This window comes from Schistocerca piceifrons, unplaced genomic scaffold, assembly GCF_021461385.2.
Source record: "Schistocerca piceifrons isolate TAMUIC-IGC-003096 unplaced genomic scaffold, iqSchPice1.1 HiC_scaffold_301, whole genome shotgun sequence".
Classification (NCBI taxonomy): domain Eukaryota; kingdom Metazoa; phylum Arthropoda; class Insecta; order Orthoptera; family Acrididae; genus Schistocerca; species Schistocerca piceifrons.
This window is the reverse complement of record NW_025728517.1, coordinates 26,944-51,707: the sequence shown is the minus strand read 5'-3', so window position 1 is coordinate 51,707 and position 24,764 is coordinate 26,944. Positions and strand designations below refer to the sequence as shown.

Below are 24,764 nucleotides of genomic sequence, written 5' to 3'. Positions count from 1 at the left end.
AAAACGCTAGGGCTCGTTCGGGATTTGAACCCGGGACCTTCTGCACGCTAAGCAGGAATCATACCCCTAGACCAACGAGCCCTATGACACGGCGATTGCCAATTACTCCAGTCCCTCGATGTCGTCCAGGGTGCCCTGGAAGTCTCGTGTACGCTGGCGGGATGGGGGCGGCCCTCCTGGGCTATCGGTACCCTCATGTAGAGCTGCCGCTGGGCTCGCACTGCCTGCTGCTGAGAAAGTGATTGCTTTTGCTGATATGACTTGCAATAACGACTGCGCGAAACGCCGCTATCTCGTTAGGGGTGCTACGGCAGACACCCTCTCGAGCACCCCGAAGACTTCTTGAGCCTCGGCTGTGATGGGTTCCAGGCTGACAAAAGAACTGTCGTATGTGCATTCGCGGACGAGAGAAAGGCTGCGGCAAGTTGGAGTGAACAAGGATGGGACTCCTCTGGTCCGTCGATTCCGCAGTATAGCGGTTATCACGTCTGCTTCACGCGCAGAGGGTCCCCGGTTCGATCCCGGGCGGGAACAGTATTATTCTGCCTGTGTCGTATTGTCCTCCAATGAGCCACGTCGTGTGTGGATCTGCTGCATGTCCCTTCGTTTTGCAAGTACCACATTTATTGAATTTTTTAGTTACGATGGCAACATCACTACAAGTTGTCTGTGAAGTACGGCGCACACAAGCAGTTTTCCGTGGTGTAGCGGTTATCACGTCTACCAAACACGCAGAAGGTCCCCGGTTCGATCCCGGGCGGAAACACTTTTTCATCACTTTAAGCAAGACTTACTAACATGCATCCGCTACCATCTGTACCCGAAACCTTCGTAATCGCCTTCACGCGTCGGACCAGAGTGTCAATTGCTCACGTCGAATAAGAAATTCGTTTGATATTGACGGCGAGCTTTTTGCGCTTGACTCAGCCACTGACGTGCGATCAGTTTGCACAAAACGCGAGGGCTCGTCCGGGATTTGAACCCGGGACCTCCTGCACCCTAAGCAGGAATCATACCCATCTTTTTTTTTTTTTTTTTTTGAACCTGTCTCCGCTGTTAGGACACTAAGCAGTGTGGTTAGCTGCATTCAACCCCCGTGGCAATGTCTTGCAGTCCTCCAGCTTTGTTGACCACAGTTAGGTGCCTCGATAAGAGGTGGGACAGGTGTCGCATCGCTCTCGCCGTCACTTGTTACCACGAATCGTACTTAACGTAGTTTTCTGCAAGCGTCAGCGTAGCGTCAGTCGAGCTAAGTCGGGCCAAGTCGCATAAGAGGAGCAACAAAATGCGCATTTCCGGTACCGGGAATCGAACCCGTTCCTCCTGGGTGAGAGCCAGGTACCCTAGCCACTTTTTTTTTTTTTTTTTTTTTAACGCGTCGGACCAGAGTGTCAATTGTTCACATCGAATAAGAAGTTCATTTGATATTGACGGCGAGCTTTTTGCGCTGACTCAGCCACTGACGTGCGATCAGTTTGCACAAAACGCTAGGGCTCGTTCGGGATTTGAACCCGGGACCTTCTGCACGCTAAGCAGGAATCATACCCCTAGACCAACGAGCCCTATGACACGGCGATTGCCAATTACTCCAGTCCCTCGATGTCGTCCAGGGTGCCCTGGAAGTCTCGTGTACGCTGGCGGGATGGGGGCGGCCCTCCTGGGCTATCGGTACCCTCATGTAGAGCTGCCGCTGGGCTCGCACTGCCTGCTGCTGAGAAAGTGATTGCTTTTGCTGATATGACTTGCAATAACGACTGCGCGAAACGCCGCTATCTCGTTAGGGGTGCTACGGCAGACACCCTCTCGAGCACCCCGAAGACTTCTTGAGCCCTCGGCTGTGATGGGTTCCAGGCTGACAAAAGAACTGTCGTATGTGCATTCGCGGACGAGAGAAAGGCTGCGGCAAGTTGGAGTGAACAAGGATGGACTCCTCTGGTCCGTCGATTCCGCAGTATAGCGGTTATCACGTCTGCTTCACGCGCAGAGGGTCCCCGGTTCGATCCCGGGCGGGAACAGTATTATTCTGCCTGTGTCGTATTGTCCTCCAATGAGCCACGTCGTGTGTGGATCTGCTGCATGTCCCTTCGTTTTGCAAGTACCACATTTATTGAATTTTTTAGTTACGATGGCAACATCACTACAAGTTGTCTGTGAAGTACGGCGCACACAAGCAGTTTCCGTGGTGTAGCGGTTATCACGTCTACCAAACACGCAGAAGGTCCCCGGTTCGATCCCGGGCGGAAACACTTTTTCATCACTTTAAGCAAGACTTACTAACATGCATCCGCTACCATCTGTACCCGAAACCTTCGTAATCGCCTTCACGCGTCGGACCAGAGTGTCAATTGCTCACGTCGAATAAGAAATTCGTTTGATATTGACGGCGAGCTTTTTGCGCTGACTCAGCCACTGACGTGCGATCAGTTTGCACAAAACGCGAGGGCTCGTCCGGGATTTGAACCCGGGACCTCCTGCACCCTAAGCAGGAATCATACCCATCTTTTTTTTTTTTTTTTTTTTGAACCTGTCTCCGCTGTTAGGACACTAAGCAGTGTGGTTAGCTGCATTCAACCCCCGTGGCAATGTCTTGCAGTCCTCCAGCTTTGTTGACCACAGTTAGGTGCCTCGATAAGAGGTGGACAGGTGTCGCATCGCTCTCGCCGTCACTTGTTACCACGAATCGTACTTAACGTAGTTTTCTGCAAGCGTCAGCGTAGCGTCAGTCGAGCTAAGTCGGGCCAAGTCGCATAAGAGGAGCAACAAAATGCGCATTTCCGGTACCGGGAATCGAACCCGTTCCTCCTGGGTGAGAGCCAGGTACCCTAGCCACTTTTTTTTTTTTTTTTTTTTAACGCGTCGGACCAGAGTGTCAATTGTTCACATCGAATAAGAAGTTCATTTGATATTGACGGCGAGCTTTTTGCGCTGACTCAGCCACTGACGTGCGATCAGTTTGCACAAAACGCTAGGGCTCGTTCGGGATTTGAACCCGGGACCTTCTGCACGCTAAGCAGGAATCATACCCCTAGACCAACGAGCCCTATGACACGGCGATTGCCAATTACTCCAGTCCCTCGATGTCGTCCAGGGTGCCCTGGAAGTCTCGTGTACGCTGGCGGGATGGGGGCGGCCCTCCTGGGCTATCGGTACCCTCATGTAGAGCTGCCGCTGGGCTCGCACTGCCTGCTGCTGAGAAAGTGATTGCTTTTGCTGATATGACTTGCAATAACGACTGCGCGAAACGCCGCTATCTCGTTAGGGGTGCTACGGCAGACACCCTCTCGAGCACCCCGAAGACTTCTTGAGCCCTCGGCTGTGATGGGTTCCAGGCTGACAAAAGAACTGTCGTATGTGCATTCGCGGACGAGAGAAAGGCTGCGGCAAGTTGGAGTGAACAAGGATGGACTCCTCTGGTCCGTCGATTCCGCAGTATAGCGGTTATCACGTCTGCTTCACGCGCAGAGGGTCCCCGGTTCGATCCCGGGCGGGAACAGTATTATTCTGCCTGTGTCGTATTGTCCTCCAATGAGCCACGTCGTGTGTGGATCTGCTGCATGTCCCTTCGTTTTGCAAGTACCACATTTATTGAATTTTTTAGTTACGATGGCAACATCACTACAAGTTGTCTGTGAAGTACGGCGCACACAAGCAGTTTCCGTGGTGTAGCGGTTATCACGTCTACCAAACACGCAGAAGGTCCCCGGTTCGATCCCGGGCGGAAACACTTTTTCATCACTTTAAGCAAGACTTACTAACATGCATCCGCTACCATCTGTACCCGAAACCTTCGTAATCGCCTTCACGCGTCGGACCAGAGTGTCAATTGCTCACGTCGAATAAGAAATTCGTTTGATATTGACGGCGAGCTTTTTGCGCTGACTCAGCCACTGACGTGCGATCAGTTTGCACAAAACGCGAGGGCTCGTCCGGGATTTGAACCCGGGACCTCCTGCACCCTAAGCAGGAATCATACCCATCTTTTTTTTTTTTTTTTTTTTGAACCTGTCTCCGCTGTTAGGACACTAAGCAGTGTGGTTAGCTGCATTCAACCCCCGTGGCAATGTCTTGCAGTCCTCCAGCTTTGTTGACCACAGTTAGGTGCCTCGATAAGAGGTGGACAGGTGTCGCATCGCTCTCGCCGTCACTTGTTACCACGAATCGTACTTAACGTAGTTTTCTGCAAGCGTCAGCGTAGCGTCAGTCGAGCTAAGTCGGGCCAAGTCGCATAAGAGGAGCAACAAAATGCGCATTTCCGGTACCGGGAATCGAACCCGTTCCTCCTGGGTGAGAGCCAGGTACCCTAGCCACTTTTTTTTTTTTTTTTTTTAACGCGTCGGACCAGAGTGTCAATTGTTCACATCGAATAAGAAGTTCATTTGATATTGACGGCGAGCTTTTTGCGCTGACTCAGCCACTGACGTGCGATCAGTTTGCACAAAACGCTAGGGCTCGTTCGGGATTTGAACCCGGGACCTTCTGCACGCTAAGCAGGAATCATACCCCTAGACCAACGAGCCCTATGACACGGCGATTGCCAATTACTCCAGTCCCTCGATGTCGTCCAGGGTGCCCTGGAAGTCTCGTGTACGCTGGCGGGATGGGGGCGGCCCTCCTGGGCTATCGGTACCCTCATGTAGAGCTGCCGCTGGGCTCGCACTGCCTGCTGCTGAGAAAGTGATTGCTTTTGCTGATATGACTTGCAATAACGACTGCGCGAAACGCCGCTATCTCGTTAGGGGTGCTACGGCAGACACCCTCTCGAGCACCCCGAAGACTTCTTGAGCCCTCGGCTGTGATGGGTTCCAGGCTGACAAAAGAACTGTCGTATGTGCATTCGCGGACGAGAGAAAGGCTGCGGCAAGTTGGAGTGAACAAGGATGGACTCCTCTGGTCCGTCGATTCCGCAGTATAGCGGTTATCACGTCTGCTTCACGCGCAGAGGGTCCCCGGTTCGATCCCGGGCGGGAACAGTATTATTCTGCCTGTGTCGTATTGTCCTCCAATGAGCCACGTCGTGTGTGGATCTGCTGCATGTCCCTTCGTTTTGCAAGTACCACATTTATTGAATTTTTTAGTTACGATGGCAACATCACTACAAGTTGTCTGTGAAGTACGGCGCACACAAGCAGTTTCCGTGGTGTAGCGGTTATCACGTCTACCAAACACGCAGAAGGTCCCCGGTTCGATCCCGGGCGGAAACACTTTTTCATCACTTTAAGCAAGACTTACTAACATGCATCCGCTACCATCTGTACCCGAAACCTTCGTAATCGCCTTCACGCGTCGGACCAGAGTGTCAATTGCTCACGTCGAATAAGAAATTCGTTTGATATTGACGGCGAGCTTTTTGCGCTGACTCAGCCACTGACGTGCGATCAGTTTGCACAAAACGCGAGGGCTCGTCCGGGATTTGAACCCGGGACCTCCTGCACCCTAAGCAGGAATCATACCCATCTTTTTTTTTTTTTTTTTTTTGAACCTGTCTCCGCTGTTAGGACACTAAGCAGTGTGGTTAGCTGCATTCAACCCCCGTGGCAATGTCTTGCAGTCCTCCAGCTTTGTTGACCACAGTTAGGTGCCTCGATAAGAGGTGGACAGGTGTCGCATCGCTCTCGCCGTCACTTGTTACCACGAATCGTACTTAACGTAGTTTTCTGCAAGCGTCAGCGTAGCGTCAGTCGAGCTAAGTCGGGCCAAGTCGCATAAGAGGAGCAACAAAATGCGCATTTCCGGTACCGGGAATCGAACCCGTTCCTCCTGGGTGAGAGCCAGGTACCCTAGCCACTTTTTTTTTTTTTTTTTTTTAACGCGTCGGACCAGAGTGTCAATTGTTCACATCGAATAAGAAGTTCATTTGATATTGACGGCGAGCTTTTTGCGCTGACTCAGCCACTGACGTGCGATCAGTTTGCACAAAACGCTAGGGCTCGTTCGGGATTTGAACCCGGGACCTTCTGCACGCTAAGCAGGAATCATACCCCTAGACCAACGAGCCCTATGACACGGCGATTGCCAATTACTCCAGTCCCTCGATGTCGTCCAGGGTGCCCTGGAAGTCTCGTGTACGCTGGCGGGATGGGGGCGGCCCTCCTGGGCTATCGGTACCCTCATGTAGAGCTGCCGCTGGGCTCGCACTGCCTGCTGCTGAGAAAGTGATTGCTTTTGCTGATATGACTTGCAATAACGACTGCGCGAAACGCCGCTATCTCGTTAGGGGTGCTACGGCAGACACCCTCTCGAGCACCCCGAAGACTTCTTGAGCCCTCGGCTGTGATGGGTTCCAGGCTGACAAAAGAACTGTCGTATGTGCATTCGCGGACGAGAGAAAGGCTGCGGCAAGTTGGAGTGAACAAGGATGGACTCCTCTGGTCCGTCGATTCCGCAGTATAGCGGTTATCACGTCTGCTTCACGCGCAGAGGGTCCCCGGTTCGATCCCGGGCGGGAACAGTATTATTCTGCCTGTGTCGTATTGTCCTCCAATGAGCCACGTCGTGTGTGGATCTGCTGCATGTCCCTTCGTTTTGCAAGTACCACATTTATTGAATTTTTTAGTTACGATGGCAACATCACTACAAGTTGTCTGTGAAGTACGGCGCACACAAGCAGTTTCCGTGGTGTAGCGGTTATCACGTCTACCAAACACGCAGAAGGTCCCCGGTTCGATCCCGGGCGGAAACACTTTTTCATCACTTTAAGCAAGACTTACTAACATGCATCCGCTACCATCTGTACCCGAAACCTTCGTAATCGCCTTCACGCGTCGGACCAGAGTGTCAATTGCTCACGTCGAATAAGAAATTCGTTTGATATTGACGGCGAGCTTTTTGCGCTGACTCAGCCACTGACGTGCGATCAGTTTGCACAAAACGCGAGGGCTCGTCCGGGATTTGAACCCGGGACCTCCTGCACCCTAAGCAGGAATCATACCCATCTTTTTTTTTTTTTTTTTTTTGAACCTGTCTCCGCTGTTAGGACACTAAGCAGTGTGGTTAGCTGCATTCAACCCCCGTGGCAATGTCTTGCAGTCCTCCAGCTTTGTTGACCACAGTTAGGTGCCTCGATAAGAGGTGGACAGGTGTCGCATCGCTCTCGCCGTCACTTGTTACCACGAATCGTACTTAACGTAGTTTTCTGCAAGCGTCAGCGTAGCGTCAGTCGAGCTAAGTCGGGCCAAGTCGCATAAGAGGAGCAACAAAATGCGCATTTCCGGTACCGGGAATCGAACCCGTTCCTCCTGGGTGAGAGCCAGGTACCCTAGCCACTTTTTTTTTTTTTTTTTTTTAACGCGTCGGACCAGAGTGTCAATTGTTCACATCGAATAAGAAGTTCATTTGATATTGACGGCGAGCTTTTTGCGCTGACTCAGCCACTGACGTGCGATCAGTTTGCACAAAACGCTAGGGCTCGTTCGGGATTTGAACCCGGGACCTTCTGCACGCTAAGCAGGAATCATACCCCTAGACCAACGAGCCCTATGACACGGCGATTGCCAATTACTCCAGTCCCTCGATGTCGTCCAGGGTGCCCTGGAAGTCTCGTGTACGCTGGCGGGATGGGGGCGGCCCTCCTGGGCTATCGGTACCCTCATGTAGAGCTGCCGCTGGGCTCGCACTGCCTGCTGCTGAGAAAGTGATTGCTTTTGCTGATATGACTTGCAATAACGACTGCGCGAAACGCCGCTATCTCGTTAGGGGTGCTACGGCAGACACCCTCTCGAGCACCCCGAAGACTTCTTGAGCCCTCGGCTGTGATGGGTTCCAGGCTGACATTAGATCTGTCGTGTGTGCATTCGCCGACGATAGAAAGGCTGAGGCAAGTTTGAGTGAAAAAGGATGGACTCGTCAGGTCCGTCGTTTCCGTAGTGTAGCGGTTATCACGTCTGCTTCACACGCAGAAGGTCCCCGGTTCGATCCCGGGCGGGAACAGTATTTTCCTGCCTATGTCGTATTGTCCTCCAATGAGCCACTTCGTGTGTGGATCTGCTGCATGTCCCCTCGTTTTGCAAGTACCACATTTATTGAATTTTTTAGTTACGATCATAACATCACTACAAGTTGTCTGTGAAGTAAGGTGCACACAAGCAGTTTCCGTGGTGTAGCGGTTATCACGTCTGCCTAACACGCAGAAGGTCCCCGGTTCGATCCCGGGCGGAAACACTTTTTCATCACTTTAAGCAAGACGTACTAACATGCATCTGCTACCATCTGTACCCGAAGCCTTCGTAATCGCCTTCACGCGTCGGACCCGAGTGTCAATTGCTCACATCGAATAAGAAATTCATTTGATATTGACGGCGAGCTTTTTGCGCTGACTCAGCCACTGACGTGCGATCAGTTTGCACAAAACGCTAGGGCTCGTCCGGGATTTGAACCCGGGACCTCCTGCACCCTAAGCAGGAATCATACCCATCTTTTTTTTTTTTTTTTTTTTTTTTTTTTTTGAACCTGTCTCCGCTGTTAGGACACTAAGCAGTGTGGTTAGCTGCATTCAACCCCCGTGGCAAAGTCTTGCAGTCCTCCAGCTTTGTTGACCACAGTTAGGTGCCTCGATAAGAGGTGGACAGGTGTCGCATCGCTCTCGCCGTCACTTGTTACCACGAATCGTACTTAACGTAGTTTTCTGCAAGCGTCAGCGTAGCGTCAGTCGAGCTAAGTCGGGCCAAGTCGCATAAGAGGAGCAACAAAATGCGCATTTCCGGTACCGGGAATCGAACCCGTTCCTCCTGGGTGAGAGCCAGGTACCCTAGCCACTTTTTTTTTTTTTTTTTTTTAACGCGTCGGACCAGAGTGTCAATTGTTCACATCGAATAAGAAGTTCATTTGATATTGACGGCGAGCTTTTTGCGCTGACTCAGCCACTGACGTGCGATCAGTTTGCACAAAACGCTAGGGCTCGTTCGGGATTTGAACCCGGGACCTTCTGCACGCTAAGCAGGAATCATACCCCTAGACCAACGAGCCCTATGACACGGCGATTGCCAATTACTCCAGTCCCTCGATGTCGTCCAGGGTGCCCTGGAAGTCTCGTGTACGCTGGCGGGATGGGGGCGGCCCTCCTGGGCTATCGGTACCCTCATGTAGAGCTGCCGCTGGGCTCGCACTGCCTGCTGCTGAGAAAGTGATTGCTTTTGCTGATATGACTTGCAATAACGACTGCGCGAAACGCCGCTATCTCGTTAGGGGTGCTACGGCAGACACCCTCTCGAGCACCCCGAAGACTTCTTGAGCCCTCGGCTGTGATGGGTTCCAGGCTGACAAAAGAACTGTCGTATGTGCATTCGCGGACGAGAGAAAGGCTGCGGCAAGTTGGAGTGAACAAGGATGGACTCCTCTGGTCCGTCGATTCCGCAGTATAGCGGTTATCACGTCTGCTTCACGCGCAGAGGGTCCCCGGTTCGATCCCGGGCGGGAACAGTATTATTCTGCCTGTGTCGTATTGTCCTCCAATGAGCCACGTCGTGTGTGGATCTGCTGCATGTCCCTTCGTTTTGCAAGTACCACATTTATTGAATTTTTTAGTTACGATGGCAACATCACTACAAGTTGTCTGTGAAGTACGGCGCACACAAGCAGTTTCCGTGGTGTAGCGGTTATCACGTCTACCAAACACGCAGAAGGTCCCCGGTTCGATCCCGGGCGGAAACACTTTTTCATCACTTTAAGCAAGACTTACTAACATGCATCCGCTACCATCTGTACCCGAAACCTTCGTAATCGCCTTCACGCGTCGGACCAGAGTGTCAATTGCTCACGTCGAATAAGAAATTCGTTTGATATTGACGGCGAGCTTTTTGCGCTGACTCAGCCACTGACGTGCGATCAGTTTGCACAAAACGCGAGGGCTCGTCCGGGATTTGAACCCGGGACCTCCTGCACCCTAAGCAGGAATCATACCCATCTTTTTTTTTTTTTTTTTTTTGAACCTGTCTCCGCTGTTAGGACACTAAGCAGTGTGGTTAGCTGCATTCAACCCCCGTGGCAATGTCTTGCAGTCCTCCAGCTTTGTTGACCACAGTTAGGTGCCTCGATAAGAGGTGGACAGGTGTCGCATCGCTCTCGCCGTCACTTGTTACCACGAATCGTACTTAACGTAGTTTTCTGCAAGCGTCAGCGTAGCGTCAGTCGAGCTAAGTCGGGCCAAGTCGCATAAGAGGAGCAACAAAATGCGCATTTCCGGTACCGGGAATCGAACCCGTTCCTCCTGGGTGAGAGCCAGGTACCCTAGCCACTTTTTTTTTTTTTTTTTTTTTTAACGCGTCGGACCAGAGTGTCAATTGTTCACATCGAATAAGAAGTTCATTTGATATTGACGGCGAGCTTTTTGCGCTGACTCAGCCACTGACGTGCGATCAGTTTGCACAAAACGCTAGGGCTCGTTCGGGATTTGAACCCGGGACCTTCTGCACGCTAAGCAGGAATCATACCCCTAGACCAACGAGCCCTATGACACGGCGATTGCCAATTACTCCAGTCCCTCGATGTCGTCCAGGGTGCCCTGGAAGTCTCGTGTACGCTGGCGGGATGGGGGCGGCCCTCCTGGGCTATCGGTACCCTCATGTAGAGCTGCCGCTGGGCTCGCACTGCCTGCTGCTGAGAAAGTGATTGCTTTTGCTGATATGACTTGCAATAACGACTGCGCGAAACGCCGCTATCTCGTTAGGGGTGCTACGGCAGACACCCTCTCGAGCACCCCGAAGACTTCTTGAGCCCTCGGCTGTGATGGGTTCCAGGCTGACAAAAGAACTGTCGTATGTGCATTCGCGGACGAGAGAAAGGCTGCGGCAAGTTGGAGTGAACAAGGATGGACTCCTCTGGTCCGTCGATTCCGCAGTATAGCGGTTATCACGTCTGCTTCACGCGCAGAGGGTCCCCGGTTCGATCCCGGGCGGGAACAGTATTATTCTGCCTGTGTCGTATTGTCCTCCAATGAGCCACGTCGTGTGTGGATCTGCTGCATGTCCCTTCGTTTTGCAAGTACCACATTTATTGAATTTTTTAGTTACGATGGCAACATCACTACAAGTTGTCTGTGAAGTACGGCGCACACAAGCAGTTTCCGTGGTGTAGCGGTTATCACGTCTACCAAACACGCAGAAGGTCCCCGGTTCGATCCCGGGCGGAAACACTTTTTCATCACTTTAAGCAAGACTTACTAACATGCATCCGCTACCATCTGTACCCGAAACCTTCGTAATCGCCTTCACGCGTCGGACCAGAGTGTCAATTGCTCACGTCGAATAAGAAATTCGTTTGATATTGACGGCGAGCTTTTTGCGCTGACTCAGCCACTGACGTGCGATCAGTTTGCACAAAACGCGAGGGCTCGTCCGGGATTTGAACCCGGGACCTCCTGCACCCTAAGCAGGAATCATACCCATCTTTTTTTTTTTTTTTTTTTGAACCTGTCTCCGCTGTTAGGACACTAAGCAGTGTGGTTAGCTGCATTCAACCCCCGTGGCAATGTCTTGCAGTCCTCCAGCTTTGTTGACCACAGTTAGGTGCCTCGATAAGAGGTGGACAGGTGTCGCATCGCTCTCGCCGTCACTTGTTACCACGAATCGTACTTAACGTAGTTTTCTGCAAGCGTCAGCGTAGCGTCAGTCGAGCTAAGTCGGGCCAAGTCGCATAAGAGGAGCAACAAAATGCGCATTTCCGGTACCGGGAATCGAACCCGTTCCTCCTGGGTGAGAGCCAGGTACCCTAGCCACTTTTTTTTTTTTTTTTTTTTTAACGCGTCGGACCAGAGTGTCAATTGTTCACATCGAATAAGAAGTTCATTTGATATTGACGGCGAGCTTTTTGCGCTGACTCAGCCACTGACGTGCGATCAGTTTGCACAAAACGCTAGGGCTCGTTCGGGATTTGAACCCGGGACCTTCTGCACGCTAAGCAGGAATCATACCCCTAGACCAACGAGCCCTATGACACGGCGATTGCCAATTACTCCAGTCCCTCGATGTCGTCCAGGGTGCCCTGGAAGTCTCGTGTACGCTGGCGGGATGGGGGCGGCCCTCCTGGGCTATCGGTACCCTCATGTAGAGCTGCCGCTGGGCTCGCACTGCCTGCTGCTGAGAAAGTGATTGCTTTTGCTGATATGACTTGCAATAACGACTGCGCGAAACGCCGCTATCTCGTTAGGGGTGCTACGGCAGACACCCTCTCGAGCACCCCGAAGACTTCTTGAGCCCTCGGCTGTGATGGGTTCCAGGCTGACAAAAGAACTGTCGTATGTGCATTCGCGGACGAGAGAAAGGCTGCGGCAAGTTGGAGTGAACAAGGATGGACTCCTCTGGTCCGTCGATTCCGCAGTATAGCGGTTATCACGTCTGCTTCACGCGCAGAGGGTCCCCGGTTCGATCCCGGGCGGGAACAGTATTATTCTGCCTGTGTCGTATTGTCCTCCAATGAGCCACGTCGTGTGTGGATCTGCTGCATGTCCCTTCGTTTTGCAAGTACCACATTTATTGAATTTTTTAGTTACGATGGCAACATCACTACAAGTTGTCTGTGAAGTACGGCGCACACAAGCAGTTTCCGTGGTGTAGCGGTTATCACGTCTACCAAACACGCAGAAGGTCCCCGGTTCGATCCCGGGCGGAAACACTTTTTCATCACTTTAAGCAAGACTTACTAACATGCATCCGCTACCATCTGTACCCGAAACCTTCGTAATCGCCTTCACGCGTCGGACCAGAGTGTCAATTGCTCACGTCGAATAAGAAATTCGTTTGATATTGACGGCGAGCTTTTTGCGCTGACTCAGCCACTGACGTGCGATCAGTTTGCACAAAACGCGAGGGCTCGTCCGGGATTTGAACCCGGGACCTCCTGCACCCTAAGCAGGAATCATACCCATCTTTTTTTTTTTTTTTTTTTTGAACCTGTCTCCGCTGTTAGGACACTAAGCAGTGTGGTTAGCTGCATTCAACCCCCGTGGCAATGTCTTGCAGTCCTCCAGCTTTGTTGACCACAGTTAGGTGCCTCGATAAGAGGTGGACAGGTGTCGCATCGCTCTCGCCGTCACTTGTTACCACGAATCGTACTTAACGTAGTTTTCTGCAAGCGTCAGCGTAGCGTCAGTCGAGCTAAGTCGGGCCAAGTCGCATAAGAGGAGCAACAAAATGCGCATTTCCGGTACCGGGAATCGAACCCGTTCCTCCTGGGTGAGAGCCAGGTACCCTAGCCACTTTTTTTTTTTTTTTTTTTTTAACGCGTCGGACCAGAGTGTCAATTGTTCACATCGAATAAGAAGTTCATTTGATATTGACGGCGAGCTTTTTGCGCTGACTCAGCCACTGACGTGCGATCAGTTTGCACAAAACGCTAGGGCTCGTTCGGGATTTGAACCCGGGACCTTCTGCACGCTAAGCAGGAATCATACCCCTAGACCAACGAGCCCTATGACACGGCGATTGCCAATTACTCCAGTCCCTCGATGTCGTCCAGGGTGCCCTGGAAGTCTCGTGTACGCTGGCGGGATGGGGGCGGCCCTCCTGGGCTATCGGTACCCTCATGTAGAGCTGCCGCTGGGCTCGCACTGCCTGCTGCTGAGAAAGTGATTGCTTTTGCTGATATGACTTGCAATAACGACTGCGCGAAACGCCGCTATCTCGTTAGGGGTGCTACGGCAGACACCCTCTCGAGCACCCCGAAGACTTCTTGAGCCCTCGGCTGTGATGGGTTCCAGGCTGACAAAAGAACTGTCGTATGTGCATTCGCGGACGAGAGAAAGGCTGCGGCAAGTTGGAGTGAACAAGGATGGACTCCTCTGGTCCGTCGATTCCGCAGTATAGCGGTTATCACGTCTGCTTCACGCGCAGAGGGTCCCCGGTTCGATCCCGGGCGGGAACAGTATTATTCTGCCTGTGTCGTATTGTCCTCCAATGAGCCACGTCGTGTGTGGATCTGCTGCATGTCCCTTCGTTTTGCAAGTACCACATTTATTGAATTTTTTAGTTACGATGGCAACATCACTACAAGTTGTCTGTGAAGTACGGCGCACACAAGCAGTTTCCGTGGTGTAGCGGTTATCACGTCTACCAAACACGCAGAAGGTCCCCGGTTCGATCCCGGGCGGAAACACTTTTTCATCACTTTAAGCAAGACTTACTAACATGCATCCGCTACCATCTGTACCCGAAACCTTCGTAATCGCCTTCACGCGTCGGACCAGAGTGTCAATTGCTCACGTCGAATAAGAAATTCGTTTGATATTGACGGCGAGCTTTTTGCGCTGACTCAGCCACTGACGTGCGATCAGTTTGCACAAAACGCGAGGGCTCGTCCGGGATTTGAACCCGGGACCTCCTGCACCCTAAGCAGGAATCATACCCATCTTTTTTTTTTTTTTTTTTTTGAACCTGTCTCCGCTGTTAGGACACTAAGCAGTGTGGTTAGCTGCATTCAACCCCCGTGGCAATGTCTTGCAGTCCTCCAGCTTTGTTGACCACAGTTAGGTGCCTCGATAAGAGGTGGACAGGTGTCGCATCGCTCTCGCCGTCACTTGTTACCACGAATCGTACTTAACGTAGTTTTCTGCAAGCGTCAGCGTAGCGTCAGTCGAGCTAAGTCGGGCCAAGTCGCATAAGAGGAGCAACAAAATGCGCATTTCCGGTACCGGGAATCGAACCCGTTCCTCCTGGGTGAGAGCCAGGTACCCTAGCCACTTTTTTTTTTTTTTTTTTTTAACGCGTCGGACCAGAGTGTCAATTGTTCACATCGAATAAGAAGTTCATTTGATATTGACGGCGAGCTTTTTGCGCTGACTCAGCCACTGACGTGCGATCAGTTTGCACAAAACGCTAGGGCTCGTTCGGGATTTGAACCCGGGACCTTCTGCACGCTAAGCAGGAATCATACCCCTAGACCAACGAGCCCTATGACACGGCGATTGCCAATTACTCCAGTCCCTCGATGTCGTCCAGGGTGCCCTGGAAGTCTCGTGTACGCTGGCGGGATGGGGGCGGCCCTCCTGGGCTATCGGTACCCTCATGTAGAGCTGCCGCTGGGCTCGCACTGCCTGCTGCTGAGAAAGTGATTGCTTTTGCTGATATGACTTGCAATAACGACTGCGCGAAACGCCGCTATCTCGTTAGGGGTGCTACGGCAGACACCCTCTCGAGCACCCCGAAGACTTCTTGAGCCCTCGGCTGTGATGGGTTCCAGGCTGACAAAAGAACTGTCGTATGTGCATTCGCGGACGAGAGAAAGGCTGCGGCAAGTTGGAGTGAACAAGGATGGACTCCTCTGGTCCGTCGATTCCGCAGTATAGCGGTTATCACGTCTGCTTCACGCGCAGAGGGTCCCCGGTTCGATCCCGGGCGGGAACAGTATTATTCTGCCTGTGTCGTATTGTCCTCCAATGAGCCACGTCGTGTGTGGATCTGCTGCATGTCCCTTCGTTTTGCAAGTACCACATTTATTGAATTTTTTAGTTACGATGGCAACATCACTACAAGTTGTCTGTGAAGTACGGCGCACACAAGCAGTTTCCGTGGTGTAGCGGTTATCACGTCTACCAAACACGCAGAAGGTCCCCGGTTCGATCCCGGGCGGAAACACTTTTTCATCACTTTAAGCAAGACTTACTAACATGCATCCGCTACCATCTGTACCCGAAACCTTCGTAATCGCCTTCACGCGTCGGACCAGAGTGTCAATTGCTCACGTCGAATAAGAAATTCGTTTGATATTGACGGCGAGCTTTTTGCGCTGACTCAGCCACTGACGTGCGATCAGTTTGCACAAAACGCGAGGGCTCGTCCGGGATTTGAACCCGGGACCTCCTGCACCCTAAGCAGGAATCATACCCATCTTTTTTTTTTTTTTTTTTTTGAACCTGTCTCCGCTGTTAGGACACTAAGCAGTGTGGTTAGCTGCATTCAACCCCCGTGGCAATGTCTTGCAGTCCTCCAGCTTTGTTGACCACAGTTAGGTGCCTCGATAAGAGGTGGACAGGTGTCGCATCGCTCTCGCCGTCACTTGTTACCACGAATCGTACTTAACGTAGTTTTCTGCAAGCGTCAGCGTAGCGTCAGTCGAGCTAAGTCGGGCCAAGTCGCATAAGAGGAGCAACAAAATGCGCATTTCCGGTACCGGGAATCGAACCCGTTCCTCCTGGGTGAGAGCCAGGTACCCTAGCCACTTTTTTTTTTTTTTTTTTTTAACGCGTCGGACCAGAGTGTCAATTGTTCACATCGAATAAGAAGTTCATTTGATATTGACGGCGAGCTTTTTGCGCTGACTCAGCCACTGACGTGCGATCAGTTTGCACAAAACGCTAGGGCTCGTTCGGGATTTGAACCCGGGACCTTCTGCACGCTAAGCAGGAATCATACCCCTAGACCAACGAGCCCTATGACACGGCGATTGCCAATTACTCCAGTCCCTCGATGTCGTCCAGGGTGCCCTGGAAGTCTCGTGTACGCTGGCGGGATGGGGGCGGCCCTCCTGGGCTATCGGTACCCTCATGTAGAGCTGCCGCTGGGCTCGCACTGCCTGCTGCTGAGAAAGTGATTGCTTTTGCTGATATGACTTGCAATAACGACTGCGCGAAACGCCGCTATCTCGTTAGGGGTGCTACGGCAGACACCCTCTCGAGCACCCCGAAGACTTCTTGAGCCCTCGGCTGTGATGGGTTCCAGGCTGACAAAAGAACTGTCGTATGTGCATTCGCGGACGAGAGAAAGGCTGCGGCAAGTTGGAGTGAACAAGGATGGACTCCTCTGGTCCGTCGATTCCGCAGTATAGCGGTTATCACGTCTGCTTCACGCGCAGAGGGTCCCCGGTTCGATCCCGGGCGGGAACAGTATTATTCTGCCTGTGTCGTATTGTCCTCCAATGAGCCACGTCGTGTGTGGATCTGCTGCATGTCCCTTCGTTTTGCAAGTACCACATTTATTGAATTTTTTAGTTACGATGGCAACATCACTACAAGTTGTCTGTGAAGTACGGCGCACACAAGCAGTTTCCGTGGTGTAGCGGTTATCACGTCTACCAAACACGCAGAAGGTCCCCGGTTCGATCCCGGGCGGAAACACTTTTTCATCACTTTAAGCAAGACTTACTAACATGCATCCGCTACCATCTGTACCCGAAACCTTCGTAATCGCCTTCACGCGTCGGACCAGAGTGTCAATTGCTCACGTCGAATAAGAAATTCGTTTGATATTGACGGCGAGCTTTTTGCGCTGACTCAGCCACTGACGTGCGATCAGTTTGCACAAAACGCGAGGGCTCGTCCGGGATTTGAACCCGGGACCTCCTGCACCCTAAGCAGGAATCATACCCATCTTTTTTTTTTTTTTTTTTTTTGAACCTGTCTCCGCTGTTAGGACACTAAGCAGTGTGGTTAGCTGCATTCAACCCCCGTGGCAATGTCTTGCAGTCCTCCAGCTTTGTTGACCACAGTTAGGTGCCTCGATAAGAGGTGGACAGGTGTCGCATCGCTCTCGCCGTCACTTGTTACCACGAATCGTACTTAACGTAGTTTTCTGCAAGCGTCAGCGTAGCGTCAGTCGAGCTAAGTCGGGCCAAGTCGCATAAGAGGAGCAACAAAATGCGCATTTCCGGTACCGGGAATCGAACCCGTTCCTCCTGGGTGAGAGCCAGGTACCCTAGCCACTTTTTTTTTTTTTTTTTTTTTTTTTTAACGCGTCGGACCAGAGTGTCAATTGTTCACATCGAATAAGAAGTTCTTTTGATATTGACGGCGAGCTTTTTGCGCTGACTCAGCCACTGACGTGCGATCAGTTTGCACAAAATACTTGGGCTCGTCCGGGATTTGAACCCGGGACCTTCTACACAAGCAGGAATCATACCCCTAGACCAACGAGCCCTATGACACGGCGATTGCCAATTACTCCAGTCCCTCGATGTCGTCCAGGGTGCCCTGGAAGTCTCGTGTACGCTGGCGGGATGGGGGCGGCCCTCCTGGGCTATCGGTACCCTCATGTAGAGCTGCCGCTGGGCTCGCACTGCCTGCTGCTGAGAAAGTGATTGCTTTTGCTGATATGACTTGCAATAACGACTGCGCGAAACGCCGCTATCTCGTTAGGGGTGCTACGGCAGACACCCTCTCGAGCACCCCGAAGACTTCTTGAGCCCTCGGCTGTGATGGGTTCCAGGCTGACAAAAGAACTGTCGTATGTGCATTCGCGGACGAGAGAAAGGCTGCGGCAAGTTGGAGTGAACAAGGATGGACTCCTCTGGTCCGTCGATTCCGCAGTATAGCGGTTATCACGTCTGCTTCACGCGCAGAGGGTCCCCGGTTCGATCCCGGGCGGGAACAGTATTATTCTGCCTGTGTCGTATTGTCCTCCAATGAGCCACGTCGTGTGTGGATCTGCTGCATGTCCCTTCGTTTTGCAAGTACCACATTTATTGAATTTTTTAGTTACGATGGCAACATCACTACAAGTTGTCTGTGAAGTACGGCGCACACAAGCAGTTTCCGTGGTGTAGCGGTTATCACGTCTACCAAACACGCAGAAGGTCCCCGGTTCGATCCCGGGCGGAAACACTTTTTCATCACTTTAAGCAAGACTTACTAACATGCATCCGCTACCATCTGTACCCGAAACCTTCGTAATCGCCTTCACGCGTCGGACCAGAGTGTCAATTGCTCACGTCGAATAAGAAATTCGTTTGATATTGACGGCGAGCTTTTTGCGCTGACTCAGCCACTGACGTGCGATCAGTTTGCACAAAACGCGAGGGCTCGTCCGGGATTTGAACCCGGGACCTCCTGCACCCTAAGCAGGAATCATACCCATCTTTTTTTTTTTTTTTTTTTTGAACCTGTCTCCGCTGTTAGGACACTAAGCAGTGTGGTTAGCTGCATTCAACCCCCGTGGCAATGTCTTGCAGTCCTCCAGCTTTGTTGACCACAGTTAGGTGCCTCGATAAGAGGTGGACAGGTGTCGCATCGCTCTCGCCGTCACTTGTTACCACGAATCGTACTTAACGTAGTTTTCTGCAAGCGTCAGCGTAGCGTCAGTCGAGCTAAGTCGGGCCAAGTCGCATAAGAGGAGCAACAAAATGCGCATTTCCGGTACCGGGAATCGAACCCGTTCCTCCTGGGTGAGAGCCAGGTACCCTAGCCACTTTTTTTTTTTTTTTTTTTTTTTTAACGCGTCGGACCAGAGTGTCAATTGTTCACATCGAATAAGAAGTTCTTTTGATATTGACGGCGAGCTTTTTGCGCTGACTCAGCCACTGACGTGCGATCAGTTTGCACAAAATACTTGGGCTCGTCCGGGATTTGAACCCGGGACCTTCTACACAAGCAGGAATCATACCCCTAGACCAACGAGCCCTATGACACGGCGATTGCCAATTACTCCAGTCCCTCGATGTCGTCCAGGGTGCCCTGGAAGTCTCGTGTACGCTGGCGGGATGGGGGCGGCCCTCCTGGGCTATCGGTACCCTCATGTAGAGCTGCCGCTGGGCTCGCACTGCCTGCTGCTGAGAAAGTGATTGCTTTTGCTGATATGACTTGCAATAACGACTGCGCGAAACGCCGCTATCTCGTTAGGGGTGCTACGGCAGACACCCTCTCGAGCACCCCGAAGACTTCTTGAGCCCTCGGCTGTGATGGGTTCCAGGCTGACAAAAGAACTGTCGTATGTGCATTCGCGGACGAGAGAAAGGCTGCGGCAAGTTGGAGTGAACAAGGATGGACTCCTCTGGTCCGTCGATTCCGCAGTATAGCGGTTATCACGTCTGCTTCACGCGCAGAGGGTCCCCGGTTCGATCCCGGGCGGGAACAGTATTATTCTGCCTGTGTCGTATTGTCCTCCAATGAGCCACGTCGTGTGTGGATCTGCTGCATGTCCCTTCGTTTTGCAAGTACCACATTTATTGAATTTTTTAGTTACGATGGCAACATCACTACAAGTTGTCTGTGAAGTACGGCGCACACAAGCAGTTTCCGTGGTGTAGCGGTTATCACGTCTACCAAACACGCAGAAGGTCCCCGGTTCGATCCCGGGCGGAAACACTTTTTCATCACTTTAAGCAAGACTTACTAACATGCATCCGCTACCATCTGTACCCGAAACCTTCGTAATCGCCTTCACGCGTCGGACCAGAGTGTCAATTGCTCACGTCGAATAAGAAATTCGTTTGATATTGACGGCGAGCTTTTTGCGCTGACTCAGCCACTGACGTGCGATCAGTTTGCACAAAACGCGAGGGCTCGTCCGGGATTTGAACCCGGGACCTCCTGCACCCTAAGCAGGAATCATACCCATCTTTTTTTTTTTTTTTTTTTTGAACCTGTCTCCGCTGTTAGGACACTAAGCAGTGTGGTTAGCTGCATTCAACCCCCGTGGCAATGTCTTGCAGTCCTCCAGCTTTGTTGACCACAGTTAGGTGCCTCGATAAGAGGTGGACAGGTGTCGCATCGCTCTCGCCGTCACTTGTTACCACGAATCGTACTTAACGTAGTTTTCTGCAAGCGTCAGCGTAGCGTCAGTCGAGCTAAGTCGGGCCAAGTCGCATAAGAGGAGCAACAAAATGCGCATTTCCGGTACCGGGAATCGAACCCGTTCCTCCTGGGTGAGAGCCAGGTACCCTAGCCACTTTTTTTTTTTTTTTTTTTTTTTTTAACGCGTCGGACCAGAGTGTCAATTGTTCACATCGAATAAGAAGTTCTTTTGATATTGACGGCGAGCTTTTTGCGCTGACTCAGCCACTGACGTGCGATCAGTTTGCACAAAATACTTGGGCTCGTCCGGGATTTGAACCCGGGACCTTCTACACAAGCAGGAATCATACCCCTAGACCAACGAGCCCTATGACACGGCGATTGCCAATTACTCCAGTCCCTCGATGTCGTCCAGGGTGCCCTGGAAGTCTCGTGTACGCTGGCGGGATGGGGGCGGCCCTCCTGGGCTATCGGTACCCTCATGTAGAGCTGCCGCTGGGCTCGCACTGCCTGCTGCTGAGAAAGTGATTGCTTTTGCTGATATGACTTGCAATAGCGACTGCGCGAAACGCCGCTATCTCGTTAGGGGTGCTACGGCAGACACCCTCTCGAGCACCCCGAAGACTTCTTGAGCCCTCGGCTGTGATGGGTTCCAGGCTGACAAAAGAACTGTCGTATGTGCATTCGCGGACGAGAGAAAGGCTGCGGCAAGTTGGAGTGAACAAGGATGGACTCCTCTGGTCCGTCGATTCCGCAGTATAGCGGTTATCACGTCTGCTTCACGCGCAGAGGGTCCCCGGTTCGATCCCGGGCGGGAACAGTATTATTCTGCCTGTGTCGTATTGTCCTCCAATGAGCCACGTCGTGTGTGGATCTGCTGCATGTCCCTTTGTTTTGCAAGTACCACATTTATTGAATTTTTTAGTTACGATGGCAACATCACTACAAGTTGTCTGTGAAGTACGGCGCACACAAGCAGTTTCCGTGGTGTAGCGGTTATCACGTCTACCAAACACGCAGAAGGTCCCCGGTTCGATCCCGGGCGGAAACACTTTTTCATCACTTTAAGCAAGACTTACTAACATGCATCCGCTACCATCTGTACCCGAAACCTTCGTAATCGCCTTCACGCGTCGGACCAGAGTGTCAATTGCTCACGTCGAATAAGAAATTCGTTTGATATTGACGGCGAGCTTTTTGCGCTGACTCAGCCACTGACGTGCGATCAGTTTGCACAAAACGCGAGGGCTCGTCCGGGATTTGAACCCGGGACCTCCTGCACCCTAAGCAGGAATCATACCCATCTTTTTTTTTTTTTTTTTTTTGAACCTGTCTCCGCTGTTAGGACACTAAGCAGTGTGGTTAGCTGCATTCAACCCCCGTGGCAATGTCTTGCAGTCCTCCAGCTTTGTTGACCACAGTTAGGTGCCTCGATAAGAGGTGGACAGGTGTCGCATCGCTCTCGCCGTCACTTGTTACCACGAATCGTACTTAACGTAGTTTTCTGCAAGCGTCAGCGTAGCGTCAGTCGAGCTAAGTCGGGCCAAGTCGCATAAGAGGAGCAACAAAATGCGCATTTCCGGTACCGGGAATCGAACCCGTTCCTCCTGGGTGAGAGCCAGGTACCCTAGCCACTTTTTTTTTTTTTTTTTTTTTTTTTTAACGCGTCATACCAGAGTGTCAATTGTTCACATCGAATAAGAAGTTCTTTTGATATTGACGGCGAGCTTTTTGCGCTGACTCAGCCACTGACGTGCGATCAGTTTGCACAAAATACTTGGGCTCGTCCGGGATTTGAACCCGGGACCTTCTACACAAGCAGGAATCATACCCCTAGACCAACGAGCCCTATGACACGGCGATTGCCAATTACTCCAGTCCCTCGATGTCGTCCAGGGTGCCCTGGAAGTCTCGTGTACGCTGGCGGGATGGGGGCGGCCCTCCTGGGCTATCGGTACCCTCATGTAGAGCTGCCGCTGGGCTCGCACTGCCTGCTGCTGAGAAAGTGATTGCTTTTGCTGATATGACTTGCAATAACGACTGCGCGAAACGCCGCTATCTCGTTAGGGGTGCTACGGCAGACACCCTCTCGAGCACCCCGAAGACTTCTTGAGCCCTCGGCTGTGATGGGTTCCAGGCTGACAAAAGAACTGTCGTATGTGCATTCGCGGACGAGAGAAAGGCTGCGGCAAGTTGGAGTGAACAAGGATGGACTCCTCTGGTCCGTCGATTCCGCAGTATAGCGGTTATCACGTCTGCTTCACGCGCAGAGGGTCCCCGGTTCGATCCCGGGCGGGAACAGTATTATTCTGCCTGTGTCGTATTGTCCTCCAATGAGCCACGTCGTGTGTGGATCTGCTGCATGTCCCTTCGTTTTGCAAGTACCACATTTATTGAATTTTTTAGTTACGATGGCAACATCACTACAAGTTGTCTGTGAAGTACGGCGCACACAAGCAGTTTCCGTGGTGTAGCGGTTATCACGTCTACCAAACACGCAGAAGGTCCCCGGTTCGATCCCGGGCGGAAACACTTTTTCATCACTTTAAGCAAGACTTACTAACATGCATCCGCTACCATCTGTACCCGAAACCTTCGTAATCGCCTTCACGCGTCGGACCAGAGTGTCAATTGCTCACGTCGAATAAGAAATTCGTTTGATATTGACGGCGAGCTTTTTGCGCTGACTCAGCCACTGACGTGCGATCAGTTTGCACAAAACGCGAGGGCTCGTCCGGGATTTGAACCCGGGACCTCCTGCACCCTAAGCAGGAATCATACCCATCTTTTTTTTTTTTTTTTTTTTGAACCTGTCTCCGCTGTTAGGACACTAAGCAGTGTGGTTAGCTGCATTCAACCCCCGTGGCAATGTCTTGCAGTCCTCCAGCTTTGTTGACCACAGTTAGGTGCCTCGATAAGAGGTGGACAGGTGTCGCATCGCTCTCGCCGTCACTTGTTACCACGAATCGTACTTAACGTAGTTTTCTGCAAGCGTCAGCGTAGCGTCAGTCGAGCTAAGTCGGGCCAAGTCGCATAAGAGGAGCAACAAAATGCGCATTTCCGGTACCGGGAATCGAACCCGTTCCTCCTGGGTGAGAGCCAGGTACCCTAGCCACTTTTTTTTTTTTTTTTTTTTTTTTTAACGCGTCGGACCAGAGTGTCAATTGTTCACATCGAATAAGAAGTTCTTTTGATATTGACGGCGAGCTTTTTGCGCTGACTCAGCCACTGACGTGCGATCAGTTTGCACAAAATACTTGGGCTCGTCCGGGATTTGAACCCGGGACCTTCTACACAAGCAGGAATCATACCCCTAGACCAACGAGCCCTATGACACGGCGATTGCCAATTACTCCAGTCCCTCGATGTCGTCCAGGGTGCCCTGGAAGTCTCGTGTACGCTGGCGGGATGGGGGCGGCCCTCCTGGGCTATCGGTACCCTCATGTAGAGCTGCCGCTGGGCTCGCACTGCCTGCTGCTGAGAAAGTGATTGCTTTTGCTGATATGACTTGCAATAACGACTGCGCGAAACGCCGCTATCTCGTTAGGGGTGCTACGGCAGACACCCTCTCGAGCACCCCGAAGACTTCTTGAGCCCTCGGCTGTGATGGGTTCCAGGCTGACAAAAGAACTGTCGTATGTGCATTCGCGGACGAGAGAAAGGCTGCGGCAAGTTGGAGTGAACAAGGATGGACTCCTCTGGTCCGTCGATTCCGCAGTATAGCGGTTATCACGTCTGCTTCACGCGCAGAGGGTCCCCGGTTCGATCCCGGGCGGGAACAGTATTATTCTGCCTGTGTCGTATTGTCCTCCAATGAGCCACGTCGTGTGTGGATCTGCTGCATGTCCCTTCGTTTTGCAAGTACCACATTTATTGAATTTTTTAGTTACGATGGCAACATCACTACAAGTTGTCTGTGAAGTACGGCGCACACAAGCAGTTTCCGTGGTGTAGCGGTTATCACGTCTACCAAACACGCAGAAGGTCCCCGGTTCGATCCCGGGCGGAAACACTTTTTCATCACTTTAAGCAAGACTTACTAACATGCATCCGCTACCATCTGTACCCGAAACCTTCGTAATCGCCTTCACGCGTCGGACCAGAGTGTCAATTGCTCACGTCGAATAAGAAATTCGTTTGATATTGACGGCGAGCTTTTTGCGCTGACTCAGCCACTGACGTGCGATCAGTTTGCACAAAACGCGAGGGCTCGTCCGGGATTTGAACCCGGGACCTCCTGCACCCTAAGCAGGAATCATACCCATCTTTTTTTTTTTTTTTTTTTTGAACCTGTCTCCGCTGTTAGGACACTAAGCAGTGTGGTTAGCTGCATTCA

At 51.9% G+C, this 24,764-nt stretch overlaps 30 non-coding genes across 30 annotated transcripts; 18 read left to right on the top strand and 12 right to left on the bottom strand.

Annotated features, from left to right (window-relative positions):
* Nucleotides 1-9: 9 nt before the first annotated feature.
* Trnaa-agc lies at nt 10-81 on the bottom strand. Its single transcript has one exon. It is a non-coding gene; the product is annotated as a tRNA-Ala (tRNA).
* A 611-nt stretch (nt 82-692) lies between these two features.
* On the top strand, nt 693-766 carry Trnav-aac. Its single transcript has one exon. It is a non-coding gene; the product is annotated as a tRNA-Val (tRNA).
* A 724-nt stretch (nt 767-1,490) lies between these two features.
* Trnaa-agc lies at nt 1,491-1,562 on the bottom strand. Its single transcript has one exon. It is a non-coding gene; the product is annotated as a tRNA-Ala (tRNA).
* A 611-nt stretch (nt 1,563-2,173) lies between these two features.
* Trnav-aac lies at nt 2,174-2,246 on the top strand. The gene has a single exon. It is a non-coding gene; the product is annotated as a tRNA-Val (tRNA).
* Nucleotides 2,247-2,968: 722 nt separating this feature from the next.
* On the bottom strand, nt 2,969-3,040 carry Trnaa-agc. The gene has a single exon. It is a non-coding gene; the product is annotated as a tRNA-Ala (tRNA).
* Nucleotides 3,041-3,651: 611 nt separating this feature from the next.
* Nucleotides 3,652-3,724, top strand: Trnav-aac. Its single transcript has one exon. It is a non-coding gene; the product is annotated as a tRNA-Val (tRNA).
* Nucleotides 3,725-4,445: 721 nt separating this feature from the next.
* Trnaa-agc lies at nt 4,446-4,517 on the bottom strand. The gene has a single exon. It is a non-coding gene; the product is annotated as a tRNA-Ala (tRNA).
* A 611-nt stretch (nt 4,518-5,128) lies between these two features.
* Nucleotides 5,129-5,201, top strand: Trnav-aac. The gene has a single exon. It is a non-coding gene; the product is annotated as a tRNA-Val (tRNA).
* Nucleotides 5,202-5,923: 722 nt separating this feature from the next.
* Trnaa-agc lies at nt 5,924-5,995 on the bottom strand. The gene has a single exon. It is a non-coding gene; the product is annotated as a tRNA-Ala (tRNA).
* Nucleotides 5,996-6,606: 611 nt separating this feature from the next.
* Trnav-aac lies at nt 6,607-6,679 on the top strand. Its single transcript has one exon. It is a non-coding gene; the product is annotated as a tRNA-Val (tRNA).
* A 722-nt stretch (nt 6,680-7,401) lies between these two features.
* Trnaa-agc lies at nt 7,402-7,473 on the bottom strand. The gene has a single exon. It is a non-coding gene; the product is annotated as a tRNA-Ala (tRNA).
* A 380-nt stretch (nt 7,474-7,853) lies between these two features.
* Trnav-cac lies at nt 7,854-7,926 on the top strand. The gene has a single exon. It is a non-coding gene; the product is annotated as a tRNA-Val (tRNA).
* A 158-nt stretch (nt 7,927-8,084) lies between these two features.
* Trnav-aac lies at nt 8,085-8,157 on the top strand. Its single transcript has one exon. It is a non-coding gene; the product is annotated as a tRNA-Val (tRNA).
* A 732-nt stretch (nt 8,158-8,889) lies between these two features.
* On the bottom strand, nt 8,890-8,961 carry Trnaa-agc. Its single transcript has one exon. It is a non-coding gene; the product is annotated as a tRNA-Ala (tRNA).
* Nucleotides 8,962-9,572: 611 nt separating this feature from the next.
* Nucleotides 9,573-9,645, top strand: Trnav-aac. Its single transcript has one exon. It is a non-coding gene; the product is annotated as a tRNA-Val (tRNA).
* Nucleotides 9,646-10,369: 724 nt separating this feature from the next.
* Nucleotides 10,370-10,441, bottom strand: Trnaa-agc. The gene has a single exon. It is a non-coding gene; the product is annotated as a tRNA-Ala (tRNA).
* A 611-nt stretch (nt 10,442-11,052) lies between these two features.
* Trnav-aac lies at nt 11,053-11,125 on the top strand. Its single transcript has one exon. It is a non-coding gene; the product is annotated as a tRNA-Val (tRNA).
* Nucleotides 11,126-11,847: 722 nt separating this feature from the next.
* Trnaa-agc lies at nt 11,848-11,919 on the bottom strand. Its single transcript has one exon. It is a non-coding gene; the product is annotated as a tRNA-Ala (tRNA).
* A 611-nt stretch (nt 11,920-12,530) lies between these two features.
* On the top strand, nt 12,531-12,603 carry Trnav-aac. Its single transcript has one exon. It is a non-coding gene; the product is annotated as a tRNA-Val (tRNA).
* A 723-nt stretch (nt 12,604-13,326) lies between these two features.
* Trnaa-agc lies at nt 13,327-13,398 on the bottom strand. The gene has a single exon. It is a non-coding gene; the product is annotated as a tRNA-Ala (tRNA).
* Nucleotides 13,399-14,009: 611 nt separating this feature from the next.
* On the top strand, nt 14,010-14,082 carry Trnav-aac. Its single transcript has one exon. It is a non-coding gene; the product is annotated as a tRNA-Val (tRNA).
* Nucleotides 14,083-14,804: 722 nt separating this feature from the next.
* Nucleotides 14,805-14,876, bottom strand: Trnaa-agc. Its single transcript has one exon. It is a non-coding gene; the product is annotated as a tRNA-Ala (tRNA).
* Nucleotides 14,877-15,487: 611 nt separating this feature from the next.
* Nucleotides 15,488-15,560, top strand: Trnav-aac. Its single transcript has one exon. It is a non-coding gene; the product is annotated as a tRNA-Val (tRNA).
* Nucleotides 15,561-16,282: 722 nt separating this feature from the next.
* Trnaa-agc lies at nt 16,283-16,354 on the bottom strand. Its single transcript has one exon. It is a non-coding gene; the product is annotated as a tRNA-Ala (tRNA).
* A 611-nt stretch (nt 16,355-16,965) lies between these two features.
* On the top strand, nt 16,966-17,038 carry Trnav-aac. Its single transcript has one exon. It is a non-coding gene; the product is annotated as a tRNA-Val (tRNA).
* Nucleotides 17,039-18,447: 1,409 nt separating this feature from the next.
* On the top strand, nt 18,448-18,520 carry Trnav-aac. Its single transcript has one exon. It is a non-coding gene; the product is annotated as a tRNA-Val (tRNA).
* Nucleotides 18,521-19,926: 1,406 nt separating this feature from the next.
* Trnav-aac lies at nt 19,927-19,999 on the top strand. The gene has a single exon. It is a non-coding gene; the product is annotated as a tRNA-Val (tRNA).
* Nucleotides 20,000-21,406: 1,407 nt separating this feature from the next.
* Nucleotides 21,407-21,479, top strand: Trnav-aac. The gene has a single exon. It is a non-coding gene; the product is annotated as a tRNA-Val (tRNA).
* A 1,408-nt stretch (nt 21,480-22,887) lies between these two features.
* Nucleotides 22,888-22,960, top strand: Trnav-aac. The gene has a single exon. It is a non-coding gene; the product is annotated as a tRNA-Val (tRNA).
* A 1,407-nt stretch (nt 22,961-24,367) lies between these two features.
* On the top strand, nt 24,368-24,440 carry Trnav-aac. The gene has a single exon. It is a non-coding gene; the product is annotated as a tRNA-Val (tRNA).
* The last annotated feature ends 324 nt before the right edge of the window (nt 24,441-24,764 follow it).